Genomic DNA, 23,060 nt, shown 5'->3' with positions numbered 1-23,060 from the left:
ATTGACCACTCTGTTGCTGAAGTCGTATTTTCTGCAATCAAGTTTGGAGTGGTTTACCTTGAGTTTGTATCTATTGTGTGCTCGTGTGTTATTGTGATTGAAGCTGAAGTAGTCATTGACAAGTAGGACATTGTAGCAGATGATTTTATGTACAACACTTAGGTCAGACTGAAAGCAGCTTAGTTCTAGGTTGTCTAAGCCCAAAATTTCAATCCTGGTGGCATAAGGGATTCTGTTGTGAGCAGAGGATGGAGGACTCTTCTCGTGAAATACCTCTGGATTCGCTCAATTGTATTAATGTTCGATATGAAGTGTGGGTTCCAGGCAGATGAGCTGTATTTGAGAACTGGTCTAGCAAAAGTTTTGTATGCCCTAGTTTGCAGTACAATGTTACCGGAGATAAGGTTAACTACTCTTAATGCCTTTTTGGCAATGCTGTTACAGTGAGCTCTGGCACTTAGATCATTAGAGATGAGTACTCCAAGGTCCTTGACAGAGTGAGGGTCGTCTATGAGGTCGTATCCGCTTCTTGTCCTTCCTAACCTCTGCAACCACTTTCCCCCAGAAAATGTCAGAGAGAGAGAGAGGAAAAAGTTCCCTGGTCAAACCTCCAGAATGTCTTCTGGCAGGAAAGCCCAGGATCTCACCTCCCCATCTCTTTTTCTATGTTACCATTGTTCATGAACTTGGTGCAATTCCCCCAATAGAAAGGAAGCCCCAAAAGAAGGACGCAAGGCATGTGCAGGAAAGAGAATGTGTCACATATCTGGCTGAAAAGACATAGACAAACTCGAAACGACTTGAAATGTGTCCTTTGCCATTTATGGCAGCAGGTGGCGGCACTTTCATTTTAAGCTTGCCAGGACCGCTGCGAGATTGCTGAAATTAAATTCGGCAGGTCTGAAAGAGACGTGGCAGGACTTTCAGAGTTGAGACTGTTCGACTTTTTAAAAAATTTAAAGCTGTTGCAAACACTCTGACTTTAATTAGAGCAGTGGTGCCCTAGGGAAGGGATGTTCCCCTCCCTGCTAGTCTACCAACCTAAATTATCCACTCAAAACCCCCTGCTCAAATAATTGGATTCTCTAGGCATTAAAACACACACACACACACACACACACACACACACACACACACACAAACACACACACACACACACACCTCAAAACCTTTAAAACTGTCTCCAGGGAGGGAGCTTCAATTTTCATTGAAGAAGGGGCACTAAAATTGCAGTCAGTTTTCTTTTCCTTTGTGTCAATATATTGATTTAAAATTCCCCACTTAAACTGCTATCATAACCACACCAAGAAAAAAAACACAACAAAATACAAAGACAAAAGCACAAGAGTAGTATTTACATTTTACGTCCCATACATGCATTTCAGTTTTGGTGGCACAATTAAGACTCACTAATCCTCCCCCCCCTCCATATAATCCTAAAACTCCATTCAAACTTGAGGTCCCTATTTCTGTTCTAGCTATTTGAAAATAATACTAAGATTAAGAGATCTCATCAGGTTTGCATGGGTACCATAAACGTTGTGGATAGAAGGGAAATGTTAAAAAAGAAAAGAAAAAAAGAGTCATTCTAAAACCCAGCAAGAGTCGTGCGCATTCAGCAGCACAAAATGGGATAAAAGGATCAAAAATGGGGTGTGTGCATCAGATTTTTTAAAATGGAAATCCTTTATGTTGCCTCGTTTTGCTGCAGGTCATGATTGTATCTAATATATCAAAGTATTCTGAATTTGCCTGAAATGCAGAATAGCAGAATAACAGAATTGGAAGGGACCCTGGAGATCTTCCAGTCCAATCCGCTGCTCAGACCCCATACCATTTTGGAAAAATAGTTATCCAATCTCTTCTTGAAAACCTCCAGTGATGGAGCATCCATAACTTCTAGGGGTCAAGCCATTCCACTGATTGATTGTTTTCATTCTCAGAAAATTTCTCCTTAGTTCTATGTTAGATCTATCATTGGTAAGTTTGCATTGGTTACTTCTTGTCCTGCCCTCAGATGCTTTGGAGAATAGCAATGATTACCTCTTCTGTGACTTGTCTCTTTTCTTAGTGAGGGACTAACATCACTCTATAAAGCCTTAGTAAGACCACATCTAGAATACCGCATCCAGTTTTGGTCACCACACTATAAAAATGATGTCTGGAAAAAGTGCAGGGGAGAGCAACCAGGATGATTAGGGGACTGGAGGCTAAAACATACGATGAACGGTTGCAGGAACTGGGCATGGCTAGTCTAATGAAGAGAAGGAACAGGGGAGACAGGATAGCAGTCTTCCAATAATTGAGGGGCTGCCACAGAGAGGAGGGAGTCAAGCTATTTTCTAAAGCACCCGAAGGCCAGGCAAGGAATAATGGATGGAAACTGAACAAGGAGAGAAGCAATCTGGAATTAAAGAGAAATTTTCTGACAGCGAGAGCAATCAACCAATGGAGCAGAAGCTGCCTTTGGAAGTTGTGGGAGCTTCATTATTGGAGGCTTTCAAGAAGAGATTGGACTGCCATCTGTCAGAAATAGTGTAGGGTCTCCTGCTTGGGTGAGGGGTTGGACTAGATGACCTACAAACTCCCTTCCAACTCTGTTAATCGGTAATCTGTAATCTTCTCTTAAAAAAAATAGAGGAGCAAATGTAGGACAGTGTGGGAAGTGGTATGTTGTTGGTAGGATTGCATTACCCTGATTCAATACTTCAGGTTACCACCCAGAAATCTCTGTGAATGATTTTGAATTAATCACCAAGTCTCAACTCAATGTCTTTTTTGCAAGGTTTTTTTTTTCTTTTTTTGCTGAGTTATCAGTTCCAGGAGGAAACATGGGATATGAAACTAACTAATAACCTAAACTGGATAATTATGTGCAAAATTACATGCAATAAATGATGGATCCCTGGTGTCTTTGCAGTTTTAAGAAAACAGTAGAAATGTCTACGTGATGCAGTTTTTCCTTTCTCATCTGGTTAAACGTGGTTCTGGGAGGTTTTCTGACAGTGAGAAATTTTCTGACAGTGAGAGCAATCAGCTCATGGACCAGGAGTTGCCTTCGGAAGTTGTGGGAGCTTCATCTCTGGAAACTTTCAAGAAGAGACTGGATTGCCATCTGTCAGAAATGGTGTAGGGTCTCCTGCTTGGGTGGGGGGTTGGACTAGATCGGCGGTCACCAACCGGTGGTCCATGGACCACTGGTGATCTGCAAGAAAATTTTGGTGGTCTGCAGAAAAATTATTTGTATTTTTTTATGCTGCACTAAATACTATTTATCTTTTTAAAAAATATTATTGGTGGTCCGTGGAATTTAAAATTATGAATTTAGTGGTCCCTGAGGTCTGAAAGGTTGGTGACCCCTGGACTAGATGACCTACAAGGTCCCTTTCAACTCTGTTAATCTGTTAATCTGTCTGCTGAGCCCATCGCAGGAGGCACAAGTGGGACTAGCCATCTTCGTGTTCAGGAGTGTGACTGTGTGTGTGTGTGTGGAATGGCAACCACCATTCTTTGTGAATGCTAGATAGAAGCAGGTGTCAACAAGATCTCCTCCAGATTAATGCATTTCCAATCTCTCTGACACGAAACCGTTTTTGCAGACCTCATAGCTGAAAATGCTGCTGAAATTCCCTTTTGGACAGTTTTCCCATCTTTGTCTTTCGATCATTTGGGGAAAACCTAAAACACGCCCAACCCTTTTATGTTGCTCTGATTGGTTTTAAATAAAGGGCATTGCTCAAATGGGCTTATGTAGGACACCCTGAGTGCTAAACGAAACTGAGACTCAGCAACGTGAAAGCACAGGGATCTGCGTTCCTTTCATAATGACTGAAAAACCGAACAGATTGGGGTCCATTTGCTTCGGCTTCCATTCATTACGTACAAATGTGATGAGTTACAAACGGGTGCAGATGGGCCCATTCTAATTAGCTCATTCATACCCATTTGTCACTCACTTGGGAATTGGGTGGGAGTACCTTTTTCCAGGGGTACCAGTTTTGTTTTTTAAAATAATTTCCCCTGAATTCTGAGGTGAAAGAAGGAAGTCTTTCAGGTTCTTTTTAATATCATTTATTTTGGTTTTATGCTCTCAGGCCAACGCACAGACCGTAAATCCCCTTTTTCCAAATTTTGCAGTGTAGCTTCCCAATCCAAGAACATCCATGGTATCCATGGAACAACAATGGAAATATCAGAGGGAAGTGTAGGAGTAAACATGGACATTCATGTGAACCATAAAAAGGAACTACGTTAGGTGAAGCTCCAAAACACATAGGTTATGCCAAGCTGCAGACAAGGATTACAAGAGAGGTGGGTTTCAGCAGGTTCTGACCAGTTTTGGAGAGCCGGTAGCGGAAATTTTGAGTAGTTTGGAGAACCGGTAGTAAAAATTCTGACTGGCCCCACCCCCATCTATTCTCTGTCTTCCGAGTCCCAGCTGATCGGGAGCAAATGGGGATTTTGCAGTAACTTTCCTCTGGAGTGGGATGGGAATGGAGATTTTACAGTATCCTTCCTCTGCCATGCCCACCAAGCCAAGCCATGCCCACCAAGCCACACCCACAGAACCGGTAGTAAAAAGTTTTGAAACCCACCACTGGATTACAGCAAGTAGATACAAAACATGTATTTTCTTGTTCACAAACAATCTCAGATTGATGTAGGAACGTCAATAACCAAATGTGCAACAGGAAAGGGGAAATATTTTTGTCACCACCTCCAAACTTTCGCAGCCAGAATTCCCTTAAATGCTTCAAAACAGCGTGACATCTGGAAAGATAACAACTAACTAGAAGAATTTAATAAAGCCATCACAAAGAGGAACAAAGAAACGAAAAAATATTAGAGGAAAAGCACAACTTTAACCAAGCCGTCACAAATAAGAACCAATGGAAAACCATTGGAAATAAATGTAAATTTGAAATAACGTGAACTCAAGCAACACTGACTGAAATAACGAAACAAACGGGAATGAATAGGTAAAAAAATTAATAGGATTATACAATGGAAAGTATTTTATGTCCCTTAAGAGAGCTGGTATTCATTGGAAGGTTGTTTTTATTTAACTCAAGATTTCATTATCTTGGGATAGGGAAAAACTAACTCTCTCTCTCTCTCCCTCTCTCTCTCTCTCCCCCCCCCTCTCATAATGTACATATTTCTGCATATGATGGACTAAACCTATTGCATGTAGGAGGCATATTGTAGTGACTGTTTATGACATACTTTACTTCAGCTCAAACTCCTTCTCTGCCAGAGCTCCCCGAAGTAGTCAAATTGCTAGAAATGTCCAGTTTGGAAATCTTGTAAAATTGGAACTGAAATATTGTTTCTTCATTTTGTTCAGCAATCTTTTAGAATTAGAATTAGGAAATGGTCTAGGCCAGAGTTTCCTGCTTAGGCGGGGGAGTTGGACTGGGTGGCCTACAAAATCCCTTCCAACTCTGTTAATCTAATCTAATCTAATCTAATCTAATCTAATCTAATCTAATCTAATCTAATCTAATCTAATCTAATCTAATCTAATCTAATCTAATCTAATTTATAACAAGGACATTTGCCTTAGCTGAGCATCTTATTCATCAACTGAAAATAATCCAGAGACAATATCGTGAGACAAAATTGTGGATATCTTATTTTTTATTTATTTATTTATTTATTTATTTATTTATTTATTTATTTATTTATTTATTTATTTATTTTATTTTATTTTTTTATTCTATTTTTATACCACCCTTCTCCCGAAGGACTCAGGGTGGTTAACAGCCAAGATAAAACAACATAGACATAAACAAAATTTTAAAAACGTATTAAAAAACTGATTCTAAAATTGGCCAAATAAAATTAAAACTATCGTAAACCTTCATAAAAATCCCATTAAAATTTCGTTAGGCTAGCCCCGCACGGTGGAATAAAAAGGTCTTGAGCTCGCGTTTGAAGGTCCGGAGGTCGGGGAGTTGACGCAACCCCGGAGGCAGCTCATTCCAAAGGGCAGGAGCCCCCACAGAGAAGGCCCTCTCCCTGGGGGCCGCCAGAGGACTAAAAGATCTTTTTTTAAAATAATAATAATAATGATCTAGAGATGCAAGTGTAGCTAGAATATCTCAGTCCTCTGAGACATTTAAATTACAGATGTTGTGTCAACGTCAAGGCATTAACTCCACAATTCTGGCCACTACTGTACATGACAGTCACCAAGTGTACACATTTTGATTATGTGACCTTGAGGATGTGTGACAGTCCTATGTATCGCTCATAAGTCACTATTTTCAGTGCCGCTGTGACTTCAAATGATTCCTAAACAAATGGCTATAAATTGAGGATTACCTATCCTGTTATCTTCTAAACCAGATTTCACATACTTAGGGGAAGCCCATCTCTGCCTTTGGGGAAGGGTGTAGTTATATATGCTGGACAAATAGGCTTCATTCTTTAAGCAAATAGGTTTATTGATTTCTCACTTGGTTTTTCTGATATGTTTTTCCCAATGCAGGGTTGATTTTGCTTCTCCTCGTTCTCTCCCACACCAGACTCATTTCACATTCTAGCAGGGATCCTTTCTGGTTAGGCCGGCTGATGCTGAGTGCTGAATGGAATTTGTCAGCCTTCCACGTTCCATGTTCATAACTCTACCTTGCTAAGGATACCTGTGAAGGTAATTCTGGAAGGCTTTGATATTATTCATGCCTTTGGATGAAGGTGAGGATTATGAATTTCAAGAAACGATTCTTAGCACAAAAAAGAAACACGCTGCAATTAAAAGTGGGTTTTTAAACTGCAAATCAAACCTGCAAAGGATTTAAATTGTAAAATGTTTTAATGAGAGAGAGAGAGAGGGAGGGAGGGAGAAGGAGGGAGGGAGAGAGATGAGAGAGGGAGAGAGGGAGAGAGAGAGATGAGAGAGGGAGAGGGAAATGGAGGGGAGGGAGAGAGGGATAGAGAGAGATGAGAGAGGGAGAGGGAAATGGAGGGGAGGGAGGGAGGTAGAGAGAGAGAGGGAAAGGGAGTGGGAAAGGAAGGGAGGGAGGGAGAGAGAGATATGAGAGGGAGGGAGAGAGAGAGATTTGATATTTAAAGCCATATGGGAATGACCTTTCAACAGTTTTATGTAGACCAAAACTACATTTTTTAAAAAAAAAATTCCACACAAGTCTTCTGAACATCAGAAAAGAGTTTACTGAAGATTCTATATGTAGCAAAATGTATTTCTGAACTCTCTGAAGTATACAAAAAATAACATATGAGTGAAGACAACAAATTGGCATCTGGGCTATCGATGTGATGAGTCTAGGAAAAAGAAAAATAATCAGCAATTTGACAAAACCCCGATTGTTCTCTGAGATGAAACAATTTGCGACAGCCAGCAGGTTCCTTTGCATAAAACTATGCCTTTGTTCCTCAACAAATTTTCCCTCACTACGTCAACTCTTTGTTTACTAGCAGGAGGATAATAGTTTTTGATAATGAATAAGATGAAAAAAGCTTAGTCTTCAGCCATCTCCTGGATCCACATAGCAATAGCAATAATACTTAGATTTATATACCACTTCACAGTGCTTTACAGCCCTCTCTAAGTGGTTTACAGAGTCAGCTTCTTGCACCGAACAATTTGGGTCCACATTTTACCCACCTCGGAAGGATGGAAGGATGGGTCAGTCTGGAGCCGGTCAGGATTGAACTGATGGCTGTGGGCAGAATTAGCCTGCGATACTGCATTCTATCAACTGCATCATCACAAAGAAGGAATTGTTTGAGGGAATGAGAAATTATTCCAAATAACGAGAAGAGAAGGGAAGGGAAGGGAAGAGAAGAGAAGAGAAGAGAAGAGAAGAGAAGAGAAGAGAAGAGAAGAGAAGAGAAGAGAAGAGAAGAGAAGAGCTGGAAGGGACCTTGGAAGACTTCTAGTCCAGCCTCCTGCTCAACCAGGAGAACCTCTACTATTCCAGACAAGTGGCTGTCCAGTCTCTTCTTAAAAACCTCCAGAGATGGAGCGCCCATAACATCTGGAGGCAAGCTGTTCCACTGGTTAATTGTCCTTGCTGTTAGAAAGTTTCTCCTTAATTCCAGGTTGCTGGTCTCTTTGATTAGTTTCCAACCATTGTTTCTCTGGTGCTTTGGAGAATAATTTATACTTGGAGAATATTATTCTTTGGAGAATCACTGGAGGTAGGACTCACTGGAGAAGAGCCTAATGCTGGGAAAGATTGAGGGCAAAAGAAGAAGGGGACGACAGAGAACGAGGTGGCTGGATGGAGTCACTGAAGCAGTCGGCGTGAGCTTCAATGGACTCCAGGGGATGGTAGAGGACAGGAAGGCCTGGAGGAACATTGTCCATGGGGTCGTGATGGGTCGGACATGACTTTGCACAACAACAACAACAATTTTTGGGAGAATATTATTCTTTGGAGAATAATAATAATTTAGAGAATAAATAATACTTCACCATCAATTTATGCAACATGGACTAAGAGTATTACATTTCAGATCTGTCCTGTGAGGAACAAGGGAATATCTGATTGATATTTGCCTATGGGGAGGGGGGGGACACATTCCAAGCAGCAAATTTTGTTGTCCAGCTGGCTTGCTTGGAGTTCTGAGTTTTTATTGTAGGGGTTGTCACAAAATGGCTAACATCTGGAAGATGTTGGGCAATTTTCTATTTTATATTTACTTATCATGTTTAGAAACTACTCGTCTTCCTTGCAGAGATGGGCTGATAAAGTGGGTGTGGCCAGTTATAAAGGCCCCATTTTCAAATGTTGAGGCTGCTTCCCGTCTTTCCTCCCAACTTCTTAAGGTATTCTTTGTGGTCTTGCAATGTGATGTGGAAGGAGAAAACCAACCTAAAACTAAGGAGAAATTTCCTGACAGTTAGAACAATTAATCAGTGGAACTCCTTGCCACCAGAAGTTAAGAATGTTCCAACACTGGAAGCTTTTAAGAAGAGATTGGACAACCATTTGTCTGAAATGGTATTGGGTCTCCTGCTTGAGCAGGAGGCTGAGCTAGAAGACCTCTAAGGTCCCTTCCAGCTCTGTTATTCTGTTATTCTGCTATTCTGTTTACAGCTCTGCCATTTTTCTCTGAGTATATAGATATCGAGATGAACTCTGCCAGTCTTTCATTAGACGTTGAAGATCTGGTATTATCCCTCATACACTGGCTAGGTGGTAGCTGAGCCGCTTTTTACAGAGGTTGTTTGATAGATATGTGTTGGATGAGATATGTGATATGATGTGTTTTTTAGACTCTTGCTTTCATATTCTTTTCTGTTGTTTTTTTTTCTTGAGGTTAACCACTTAAAGTTCATTTGTGCGTTGGGCAGGCATATACATTAAATACATAAATAGTGTGTAAACCATAGTTCGTCCTTATGTATGAACCCAGCCAGTGGTGGAATTCAAGTTTTTTTACTACCGGTTCTGTGGGCATGGCTTGGTGGGCATGGTGTAGCTTGGTGGGCGTTGCTTGGTGGGCGTGGCAGGGGAAGGATACTGCAAAATCTCCATTCCCACCCCACTTCTGGGGGAAGGATATTGCAAAATCTTCACTCCCACCCCACTCCAGGGGAAGGATACTGCAAAATCCCCATTCCCTCCCCACTTCTGGGGGAAGGATACTGCAAACTCCCCATTCCCTCCCCACTCTGGGGCCAGCCAGAGGTGGCATTTGACAGTTCTCTGAACTGCTCAAAATTTCCGCTACTGGTTCGCTAGAACCTGTCAAAACCTGCTGAATAGCACACCTGAACGCAGCCCGCTACGGCTTGTTCTATAAAACATAGCTCCATGAAGCCATGTTGGAGCAAACTCTAAACAGCCAGTAGATCTATGCCGTCAAATACAATAAATGTTCAAATGGAAGTGAACCTTACTGAAATCATTTGGATTTATTTCCAAATAATTACACATAGGCTCAATTCTATAGACACGACAAAATAGAGTTCAAACAGAATCCTTCTGAGAAGCAATCCAACAGCAGGATATCCTTCACACTGAAACTTATCTGTGTTGCTTGAGGATGCTGTAAGCAAAATCTGCATGAATGTATTTTCCTCCCTTGCATGACAGAATAATCAGCTGCATTTAATAACACAAAGCTCGGACAAGGCTTTTGCCTTGAGTCTCTTGCAAGGGTGGGGGGAATGTAGCTAATTAAATGAACAGTGTCCTGATTCTGTAATTGTAACCTGTAATTGAAATGATACGGAGTGCATAACCTGGAGATATGAAGGCAGAGAAAAATGTAATATTCTAATAGCCCAGTTCAATGTATGTTTATCCATGGTTGGTCATTATCTCTCAGCCTGAACTAGTCCTCAAAATTGTTGACAAAAAAATTAGAAGAGAGAGCTTTTGAACTCCTTGCCTTGAACTCTTTTGGGGGTGAGGTGGGGGAGAATTCAGTGATTCTGTTGCAAGGTCCTTATTTTGCTTTCTTTGTTTATTTCCAAAACATTGTTTTACCTTCATAGATATTGCTCTTAATCTTCTCTCTCTCTTTTAATCTTAACTGTTCCTTGCTTTTATTGACTTCATTCTTTGCAACTGCTGTTTTCTCTTTATGCACATTTTATAGGACCTTTCACCACTATTATTATTGTTATTGTTATTTACTTTATTCATTAAACATGAAACTCAGTCAACTGAACATTCAAAAAGGCAACACAAATACCATTGACTGGTGCTAATGGTTGATACGGGATGTTGCCAGTGTTCTAGGTATCAACTAAGTACCTTCTTAAGATGTACGATGTTCCAAGTAGCGCAGTTATTTGCAGTTCCGCTGGTGTTATTGCAGGAAGCTGCAATTTGTTGATGTATCTTATAAAATTCTTGGACATGGTACCAAGTGCCCCGATGACAATGGGTATCACTGTTGCATGTTTCATCCATAGCCGTGTAATTTCAATGTCCAGGTCGCGATATTTCGTGTTTTCTTCCACTTCTTTTTCTTTGACTCTGGCGTCTCCTGGTACCGCAATGTCAATAAATTTTACGTTTCGGTTTTCGACAACTGTGGTATCTCGTGTGTTGTGTTCCAAGTGACGATCCGTTTGTATTTGAAAGTCCCACAAGATCTTCACCTTCTCATTTTCTATAACTTTTTCCACTTTATGTTCCCATGACTTTTTGGATAAAGGTAATATATCAACATTTACATAATGACCAGTGGATTAATTTAGCAACTCGGTCGTGTCTAGCTTTATAATCAGTTTGTGCGATTATTTATTTATTTATTTATTTATTTATTTATTTATTTATTTATTTATTTATTTATTTATTTATTGTTGTTGTTATTATTATTTTGCAAGCATTTTCTTACATTTTTTTTTCTTATCCACAGACTTCATCACTTCATCATACTTCAGGGAGATTAATCTGCCTTCTTTGCTTTTGATATAGGACTTGCATTTTGTCTTCCTAGAACCATTCTATTTTTATTTCAGTTTCTTTCTTTTCTTTTCAATGCTTTTCCCTCTACCATCCACTCCTGACCCTACCAAAATAGTGTTCCATTCCACCTTCAGAGCCTCTCAACATCCTAGCATCATTCACTAATTCTCTTTCGCTCATTTTTTTGTTTCTTGGATTTATACAGCTGCCATCTACTTTCATCATAAACAATGAGCTAACAAATGGTTTTTGATGCATTCCTCTGCATATTTGAATGAACTTATCATTAAATCATGAATTTGAAACAAAGAATCAAAATTTCTAAGACAATATTTACCAGTTACCATTCTCATTTACCCTTGGATCTCCAAAAGGCCTAATCACTTTTTCTGTACTCTTCTTCTCTTGTCCCACCCATCCATTCATATTATTTCATGGTTTATTTTTTCTCTTCGGATCCTATTCATTCAGAACATTACATACTTTCCCCTCAAATTCAATTCCATGGCGATAATAATATTATCAACCTACAGATTCTTGCTTTCATATGCACCCAGAGCAATCTAAATAATGCCTGTTCATACTTGCTGATATATAATCACAATAAACCTTCATTTTCCTATAAGTATTCATAAGCTCCATAAGATCAAACTACCTTCATTCAGATCTGTTTCATCCTTCTTTTTTCTTTTAGTTTCACAGAACCCCAATTCATTTAGAATAGAATAGAATAGAATAGAATAGAATAGAATAGAGTAGAGTAGAGTAGAGTAGAGTAGAGTAGAATAGAATAGAATAGAATAGAATAGAATAGAATAGAATAGAATAGAATAGAATAGAATAGAATTCTTTATTGGCCAAGTGTGATTGGACACACAAGGAATTTGTCTTTGGTGCATATGGTCTCAGTATACATAAAAAAGACAAGATACATTCGTCAAGAATCATAAGGTACAACACTTAATGATAGTCCTAGGGTACAAATAAGCAATCAAATCATACTAGGAAACAATCAAGATCAATAAAAAATCATAAGGATACAAGCAACAAAGTTACAGTCATGCAGTCATAAGTGGGAGGAGATGGGTGATAGGAACGATGAGAGGACTAATAGTAATAGTAATGCAGACTTAGTGAATAGTTTGACAATGTTGAGGGAATTATTTGTTTAGCAGAGTGATGGCGTTGGGGAATTTACTAAATCAAGTGCTTTGCCGTTTATTTCTTTTACTATCTTACGTTGCAATGTTGCTGATGCCATAGTCTTCACCCCTTAGACCCCTTAGGTATTGACCTCCAATGCCCATCCTGGCTTAGGTCAACCTAGATCCAACCTAGAACTAAGGAGAAATTTCCTGGCAAGCAGAACAATTAATCAGTGGAAGGGCTTGCCTTCAGAAGTTGTGGGTGCTTCAAAACTGGAGGTTTTTAAGAAGAGATAGGAGAAGCCATTTGTCTGGAATGATGTAGGGTTTGAACAAGGGAGTTGGACTAGAAGATCTACAAGGTCTCTTCCCCCACTCTGTAATTCTGTTACTTTGATCTTATACACCAATATACCATTATCCATGTTTTGCTAACTAGGAGGTACATGCAATGTTCTGTGACACATGATGTATTATTACTATTATTATTACACAACTAATTAAGTTTTATGTAGGTTTTCATGGACAAATAAGTTTTCATTGTATTCATAAGGTTGGCTATAAGTCACTCATAAGAGAACAGCTCTATTTTAATCATTCCTCGTGCTTCAGTTTAAAAACATATGCCTATCCCCATCCCGCTGTTGTTAGTGCTACTCAAAATGCTTCTAGCCACAAATCAGAGTAGTTAGAAGCTTTTAATGCTTTCTTAACTAAGATGTTATAAAAATGACGATTACAATTAAAATAAAGTATCAAAATTATTTTGTACAATTAAACTATAATTAGAAAGAATTATGGCAAATAAAGTGAATGGCTGACCATAAAGACCTCAATTAAGTCAAAAAGAAAGAAAGAAATATAAATATAATTATCAGCGGAGGTTGTAATGGAGCCAGTTATTATTATTTTTAATCCTAAGGTTAGCTCCTTTCAACAAACATTCTATTAGCAGTTAGTAACTTGTATTAAAAGAAATTGAGGGTAAGAATAGAAATGTGTGTAATTAAAGATAACGATTTGCATAGGTTTTTATTGATCTGGCCACATTTCTTGGTATACGCACTAGAATTCAACATATTTAATGGTCTACCAACTTAGTCATATTCATCTAGCCCCTTAAATGATTAAATGGCATTTTTTTTATTTCACAGTCAAGCCTAAGAAAAGCCCAATAATTAAGAACAGAATAAATGAATCAATATTTATAGCAGTCACCAGAGAAGAAAGGATGGCTGCACTTTGTATTACCATATTTTTCAAAGTATAAGATGCACCTTTGTTTTGGGAGAGGAAAATGAATGGGGTGGGTGGGAATTCTGCCTACCAGGTATTCATCTGGCTAGTCCGTGCACATTAGTTTGCTCACTAACGTCCAATGTACTAACGTACTAACATCCAATGGATTCCAGAGAAATAAGATTACCAAACTAATCCAAAAAGAACCCCCCACTAAAATCCAAGACAGAGAACAAGAAAACGGCACAGCCCTCCTCCTATATATAAAAGGCACCACAGACAGAATCAGCAAGATCCTCCACAAACATAACATCAAGACAGCATTCTGCACAAACCAAAAAATATCCACCATCCTAAGAAACCCCAAAGACAAAATTGAGTTAGAAAATCAAGGAGTATATGAAATCCCATGCACCGCCTGCCCCACCACACGTAAAATTAGAAATGTCTTGGCGACATTTTGACGAAGTCTCATTCGTCATCTTCAGGCTTCAGCTTCGTGCTTCTAAGAGAAATGTGTGATCGCAGCTGTTTCTTCCTTTTAACTTAAAAGAGAGACAGAGAGAGAGACAGAGAGAGAAAGACAGAGAGAGACAGAGAGAGACACACACAGAGAGACAGAGACACACAGAGAAAGACAGAGACAGAGAGAGACACAGAGAGAAAGACAGAGACAGAGACAGACAGATAGACAGAGAAAGAGAGAGACAGTTGTGGGTTGCTATCGGTTTGCCCTGCATCAGGCAAATCTGTAGCAGCGGTGGCAGGAAGCTCCACCCACCCATGTGGGATGTGATGTGCACCCATGTCATGCACGCCCACGAGCAAACCAGTAGCGACGATTTTTGAAACCCACTACTGGAGAGAGAGAGACAGAGAGAGAGAGACACACACACAGAGACTGCAGTACCTCAAGGAGCATAGGAAGAGCCTTTAACCAAATTAGAACCATTCATATTATTGCAGTTTGTATCAGTTTATTCTCAATTTTGACCACTCTCAGTTCCTTGAGTGTCACCTCCCATAATTCTCAACAACCGGTTGAGAAATTCTGGTGGTTGATGCCAAACCCACCTGGAAATTATCAAGTTTGGAAAATACTGGTTTGCTAACCAGGTTTCAGGCTGAAATGTTTTTTTTTTTTCCCAACTCTACCTAGAGAGGCCAAGAATTAAACCCGAGACATGGCGTGCCGTGGCAGTTGCTCTAACACTGAGCTCTATCTCCTCTTTTCATGTTGATTTTTATGGGTGGACGTTGTAAAGCAAAGAGTTCTGAAGCTCATCCCTGGTTAGAAAAGAAGTTTGTTTCACTGTTCAGCTGAGTAACCGGGCCAGAATAGCTCAGACTGGTAAAGCCTGTTATTAAGAACACAGTAGCCTGCAATTACTGCAGGTTCAAGCCCGGCCCAAGGTTGACTCAGCCTTCCATCCTTTATAAGGTAGGTAAAATGACGACCCAGATTGTTGGGGGGGCAATAAGTTGACTTTGTAAAAAATATACAAATAGAATGAGACTATTGCCTTATACACTGTAAGCCGCCCTGAGTCTTCGGAGAAGGGCGGGGTATAAATGTAAACAAAAAAAATAAAAATAAAAATCTCCTGTCTTTCAGACAGTGGCCTTTGCAAATCTTACTTTTCCAAAAGCTGGTGAAAACAGAACATTGATTCTGCAGCACACAAATCATATGCTATGTAGCTGACATCCTCCAATTCAGTCTCCTTGCCCTACATAAGCAGAAGTTTTAAAGATCTTCTACGGAATTCCTTAACCCTCTTCAACACATTCAACATTTTGCAAACTCTAGAGTTTCTAATTAAATTAATATCGAAATTTTCCTTGTTCATTGCCTTTGCTGTAAAATTAGTTCTTTCAGACTCTATATCTTTTTTTTCTGCTGAAGTTGGGCACCAAGGGATATTACTGTGGGTGAACTGAAGTCACTTTCATTTCTAGCTGGTCGTAATTGTTACTGTGGATTTTAATGACTTTTAATTTATGCATAAGCTACTTGGAATGGACTTTAAGCATTGCAGCTGGGTTTTTAAAGTGTAGAATAGCAGTCTTCTGATAATCTAATCTAAACTATAATATATATATAATATAATGTAAATCTAAAATGCTTGGATCTTCCAGCTCAGAGGATAGACACCATCCCATTTTAAACACTCTTGTTAAGATTTAGGCAGCAGGATTTTTTTATTTATTATTTGTCAAACGTACAAGGTTGCAAGTATAAGTATGAACATAAACATGAACAAAGGAAGTAAATACAGATAAATGGGGACAGTAAGATAGGGATGGTAGGCACGCTGGTGCGCTTATGCATGCCCTCTTTACAGAGCTCTTAGGAATGCGGTGAGGTCCATAGTAGACAGTTTGAGGTTGAAGCTGTGGGGATTTGAGGATGTAACAACTGAGTCGGGTAGAGCATTCCAGGTGTTGATCACTCTGTTGCTGAAGTTGTATTTTCTGCAACTGGAGCGGTTTACCTTGAGTTTGTATCTGTTGTGTGCTCGTGTATTATTGTGGTTGAAGCTGAGGTAGTCATTGACAGTAGCAGACAAACTTATGTACTATGCTTAGGTCAGACTGTAGGGGGTGTAGTGCTAGGTTGTCCAGGCCCAGAATTTCAAGCCTGGTGGCCTAAGATATTCTATTGTGAATAGAGGAGTAGAGTACTTTTCTCGTGAAATATCTCTGGACCCACTCAATCGTATTAATGTCCGATATACAGTATGGATTCCAGGCATATGAGCTGTATTCGAGAATTGGTCTGGCAAAGGTTTTGTATGCCCTAGTTACCAATTCAAGGTTACCAGAGAAGAAGCTTCGCAAAATAAGGTTAACAACTCTTAAGGCCTTTTTGGCAATGCTGTTACAGTGAGCTCTGGGGCTTAGATCATTTGAGATAAGTACTCCTAGGTCCTTGTTGGAGTTCCTAATTATATGCTAAAAGAATTGAACCCAGTCACCATTTTCTTTCTGGAGACATGGAGGTGAGACTTCTGGCACCAAGAACTGCAACACAAAGTCTTGGAGGGATACTAAATGAAACAATAGAGACCCCACTTTCCTCCACTTTTAGAATCAGGTGGAGGAGAGTGTGATGTCAATGCCATTTCACATAAGAAAGGATGGTTCACTGAAACATATCAGCAAAGCCACTCCTTCTGAAGCTTTGCAGAGCTTTCTTCCAAGTTATCCTTCCCCAGTTGGATGATTTCTGGACTTCTCTTCCCATAATACCCAATCAACCTAATCAAAAGCTATTTCTCTGGGCATTAATAGAAGGAAGGCATCAAATAAACTAAATATGGATTAGAGGATATCTCTGGGTTGTTGCATACTACCCCGATTAGTTTTCTGGGAGATGGGTGGCTGTATAAATTTGGTAGATTGAAAGATTAGATAGATAGATAGATAGATAGATAGATAGATAGATAGATAGATAGATAGATAGATGGATGGATGGATGGATGGATGGATGGATGGATGGATGGATGGATGGATGGCTAGATACCTAGTTAGATAGATAGATAGATGATAGATAAACGATAGATAGATAGATAGATAGATAGATAGATAGATAGATAGATAGACAATAGATAAATAGACAGACAGACAGACAGACATAAACTGTACAATTGAATGTGATAAGATTTTCATCTAAGCATTCAACAGTTAAAATAACTTGTCTTTGTCAGTCCTTTTTCTGTTCCATTGCTTTTTTCTGACCTAACAATGCCCTTGAATCCAAGAGTTCCCCCAAATACATTCAGGGTTTCCAAATTCTACCCTTTCATAACCCCGCCCCATCTGGATACAGTTTCCAGGCTAAAATGCCTCTTCTCTTAATTATTGATTTGTTTATTGCAGACCCATTGGCAGAATGAGAGTCGCCTCTTGCCTGCCAGATTCTTGCCTGCAACCACACAAGGGGTTGGAGAGGTCTCCAATTTTTGGCACTGGAGCAAGCATGAACAGCTCCAAGGTCCCGCCGCAGCTCTTTGGCTCGGGCACCTTTGTGACCAGGGAAGCCCACAGATGAATTTGCCGATCTCTTCCTCTGGTCCTCTCCAAAAAGTTAAAGATGACCCCATGTGCCATGGGGAGGTGTTCTCTGGACCCGAAAGGGGTTTCTCTCTCCCCACACGGGCTGTTTCTCTTTAACAACATCACTTCTTAATGCATCAAGCGGAGGCTTTGGGAACTTGGCACGCCTGATCAAAACACAATTATGCGATCGAATGCTGAAGCTGTTGTCATTTTCGCACAGGGAGAGATTAGATCCTACACATTAGTGTGATGGTTAATGATTTTAAAAAGCTGCTGTTGGGGAAAACCACACACACACACACACACACACAGAGGCATGCTTTTGGCTTGGAGAGCTCCTTCTGTTGTTTCTGGGGGTGATAATCAACCTATAACATAATCTCCCCAATTTTGGGCTTTGCAAAATTCAGAGGGAGGATATATGCACATATTAACAGAGCAATAATGATTCATTCTGTCCATGGTGCTTCATTTCCTATATTTTATGGATGGGTTCCCCCCCCCTCTTTAGGGTGTAGAGCAAATCAACTCTACCATGGCAAATCATGACATTTTCTGCAGTGGTGGCAGTCACCTATTCTTTTTTTTTTTTTTTTAATTTGCATTTATATCCCGCCCTTCTCCGAAGACTCAGGGCGGCTTACACTATGTCAGGCAATAGTCTTCATCCAATTGTATACTATATACAAAGTCAACTTATTGCCCCCCAACAATCTGGGTCCTCATTTTACCTACCTTATAAAGGATGGGAGGCTGAGTCAACCTTGGGCCTGGTGGGACTTGAACCTGCAATATTGCAGGCAGTTGCTGTTAATAACAGGCTGCATTAGCCTGATGAGCCACCAGAGGCCCCAGAAGAAGATTCTTCTGATTCTTCTTGTTAAATCCCCATGCATGTAGTAGTAACACCAGCTGTAGGTTGGTTGGAGTCCTTGGCCTTTTGGTTTCTCCCTCCTGGAATAAATAGATCAGGACCCACCGCAGGGATGTATTTGTGGAATTCTTGGTGTTTTCTGAACTTGGTTGTTTCTCTACAAACATTTCATTGCCCAACTTTAGCCAACTAGATATCATGGTGCGAGAAAGCAACCAAACTTAGGGGCACCAAGACCCCACAGAGTGTCGTGTCCCACTCCTCCTCTGACAGCCGGGTCAGGGAAGTCCGTATCAAGCGTGGCTGCAAAGCCTCTGCAGCTTTGCCAAAGTTCTGTCAGAGTTCTCAGGGCAGGCAGGAGACCAGGATGTGACTGCAGCAATCCAAGTTAGACTTTGCCTGACTCAGAGAATGCCAGAAAGCAGATCCTTTATATAGGCCATGGGGTGTGGCTCCATGACTCAGCACTTATCCAGGCCTGCCCCTCCCTTCCTTTTGTTGACGTCACCTCTCTATTCTCCGGAAGCGAGGATCTCTCCAGCCTCCAGCTGTTGGTAATCTTAGCTCATGACTGGCTTCACATTCTTCAGGCTCACATGCTGTGGGGGAGGGGTTTAGTTGCTCCGTTTGTCTGGGCATGGTGCCAGGACTGGGGGCTGGAGGCACGTCAGGCCATTCGTCTTGCTCGGCCTGTCCGGGCATGGTGCCAGGGCTGGGGGCTGGAGGCATGCCAGGACATTCTTCCGCACTATCAGCATCCGGCAGGAGATAAGAGGGGCCCGGCTGTGGCGGGGGGAGCGAGCGAGGCACAACACAGAGGAACCCTGGGTATTCTCTACTTATAGGAATATATCTGCACCTCTATAACTGTCGGGTTTGGTGCTGCAACCCAACAAGACAGTCACGGACTTCAGAGCATAATTAGAACTGCAGAAAAAACAATGGCTACCAACCTGCCTTCCACTGAGGACCTGTATACTGCACAAGTCAAAAAGAGGGCTGTGAAAATATCTACAGACCCCTCGCATCCTGGACATAAACTGTTTCAACTCCTACCCCCAAAACGACACTATAGGGCACTGCACACCAGAACAACTAGACACAATAACAGTTTTTTCCTGAACGCCATCACTCTGCTAAACAAATAATTCCCTCAACACTGTTATGACTGTATGACTGTAATCGTGTTGCTTATATCCTTACGGTTTATATTGATATTGTTTCCTGATTGCTTATTTGTATCCTATGACTATCATTAAGTGTTGTACCTTATAATTCTTGATGAACATATCTTTTCTTTTATGTACATTGAGAGCATATGCACCAAAGACAAATTCTTTGTGTGTCCAATCGCACTTGGCCAATATTCTATTCTATTCTATTCTATTCTATTCTATTCTATTCTATTCTATTCTATTCTATTCTATTCTATTCTATTCTATTCTATTCTATTCTATATTTTCCCAAGCACAAAGACGTTATGTTTATGAGAGGAGGCTGACCTGAGACATTCAGACATATTGGCCAAGCCTTTTCTAACCTGATGTTTTCCAGACGAGTTTGATCTTCAACCCCATCATCCTCGCTTTGACCAGCTCTCGATCTGAGCAATCGTTTGCTTTTGCTGAGGTTGGTCAGGCTGAGTGCCGATTTCACCACCCGACCCTCTGATGGCTCTAATATTCTTTGACCTGTATGCTCATTAGCTACTGATTTGGTAGCCTGACCTTTGGCCTCTTCTAGTCTTTGTCACTTGCTTCTGGCTGCTGGCTCGCTCCCTCCTGACCTCCGACTTATTAGGGCTTTGTAGGAGAAAAACTATAGCTAAAGGCCAAAGCTCATGAATGGCATGAAAAAATGTCTCATGGGCAATCCCTGGCATGGCCAGTTCAAAGTGTTAGGTCAGTTACTTTGCAGGGAACAATCCCTCTCTATGGGCTAAAATCTGGTGTTGTACAACCAATAGGTTTAGATAACACTGGATAAATAAACCGGCATCATACTTTGCACTAAGCCATGATTTCCTTCTTTATGTTTTATTCAGTGCATATCACAAGTCCCTTGATTCATCTAACATGTTAAGCCAAAACAAAGTGAATCGCATTATAGTTTAACGCAATGACCGGAACAAACAAAACCCTAACCTGCTAAAATGTAGTTTCCTATGTGCCGTAGTGGCCAAAATTGAGGAAATCTTTTGGAAAAAGCGTATTTTCTAAAAGTAGCTAATAATGCCACTTTTTGGGGGGAGTAGTACCATCAAATTATATATAAATGAAAGATAATTGAATCAGGAATGTAATACAATAGCTTTTATGAAGGAGGCACTATTGGAATAGCACTTACAGTATAAAGAAGAAAAGTGAAGCACGTAGAAAAAAAGAGATATACAAAAATGATCACCATCTCAATACTTAGTTGGGTAACCTTTAGCATGAATTACGGCCTTACAACCTCTTCCCATGGAGTGAAGCAAGTCTTTGAGTTCTGCAGCTGTTATAATGTGAAACCAAGATTGAATGATTGCTTCTATTAACTGGGTTTTATTGCTGGGTCGCTTCTGATTAACAAGTGTCTTTAGTCAGCTCCATAGATTTTCACTTAGGTGAAGATCTGGGCTATTCCCAGGCCATTCCAGCAGTAGAATAGGATTATTTTGATAATCTTTTCCCAAAAGGTTTCCACTATTTTGGCCACTACTGCAATCCTCGATAGACTGAACCATCCTGTCTCCATAATCTACATATGTTTAGTAATCTAGCAGCTCTTCCCTTCATCTTTGGTCATCACCATCTTTTAAAGGAGCAGACCTCAAATTGCCATCAGGGCTTATGCAAGGAACCTTGAGAAAATCCTTCTAATCTCAGAATCGCAAGAAGAAAACCCAACCACTCAACTCTGGCCTCCTTATATTCTCCGCTATTTCAAGATCTGTTTTTCTGGTTTATTGAATGCTAAGGCAAGTCCATTAACATGTGGGGGTCAGACATCCTATTAACTCAAAAACAAACTGACCACATAATGCCTTTGCTTCTAGTTGAAATCCTTACATTAAAATGATCGTTCCAACCCAGAGTGAAACCAGTGGAGAATACCTTCTGCTCTGCCAGGAGAAATGGAGCTTATTCTTCTCCACTCCCCCATTAATGAAAGCCACGCCCTGGAAGTATAGATGATATTATAAAGTCATTATTTATACCCCACCTTTACTGGCCCCACAAAAGCAATGAATAGCAATCGCTCAAGATCCTTCAGGAAAGCTTATTATGCCTTAATGCAGGGGGTGGACAACCTGCAGCCCTTGGGCCATATGCGCCATTGACCTATTTAGAAAAGTGACCGCAACCAATCAAACAGACTCAGACTCAATCCATCCAAGACGGAGTGGCTGTGGATGCCGGCACCCCGGTACAGTCAGCTGCAACCGCGGCTGTCTGTTGGGGGCGAGTCACTGGCCCCAACAAAGAAGGTACGCAACTTGGGCGTTCTTCTGGATGGACGGCTGTCGTTTGAAGATCACCTGGCGGCAGTCTCCAGGAGAGCCTTTTACCAGGTTCGCCTGGTTCTCCAGTTGCGCCCCTTTCTGGACCGGGATGCCTTATGCACGGTCACTCATGCTCTCGTCACTTCTCGTCTGGATTATTGCAATGCTCTCTACATGGGGCTACCCCTGAAGTGCACTCAGACTCCAGTTAGTCCAGAATGCAGCTGCGCGGGTGATTGAGGGAGCTCCACGTTGCTCCCAGGTAACATCACTCCTGCGCAGTCTGCACTGGCTACCTGTGGTCTTTCGGGTGCGCTTCAAGGTTCTGGTTACCAACCTTTAAATCGCTCCATGGCTTAGGGCCCGGGTACTTACGGGACCACCTGCTGTTACCTTATGCCTCCCACCGACCCGTACGCTCTCACAGAGAGGGTCTTCTCAGGGTGCCGTCCGCCAAGCAATGTCGGCTGGCGGCCCCCAGGGGAAGGGCCTTTTCTGTTGGAACACCTACCCTCTGGAACGAACTTCCCCCCAGTTTGCGCCAACTATCTGACCTTCGGACCTTTCGCCGTGAATTAAAAACTTATTTATTTATCCAAGCGGGACTGGCTTGATTTTTAAATTTTCAAATTTTTAATTTTTAGTAATTTTATATGGGGTATTTTAGTCTGGGTCAATTTGACAGTTTTAATTTGGCCATTATTGAATATGTATTTTAATTGATATTTTAATTTTGTATATTTAATTATTTTAACCTTGGCTGTACACCGCCCTGAGTCCTTCGGGAGAAGGGCGGTATAAAAATTTAAATAAATAAATAAATAAATTCAAACTTTTGGCAAGAGGGAGACATTCCCTTT

This window comes from Ahaetulla prasina, chromosome 13 (genome assembly GCF_028640845.1).
Source record: "Ahaetulla prasina isolate Xishuangbanna chromosome 13, ASM2864084v1, whole genome shotgun sequence".
Taxonomy (NCBI): domain Eukaryota; kingdom Metazoa; phylum Chordata; class Lepidosauria; order Squamata; family Colubridae; genus Ahaetulla; species Ahaetulla prasina.
The sequence above is the reverse complement of the archived record's forward strand: the minus strand, read 5'-3'. Positions refer to the sequence as shown.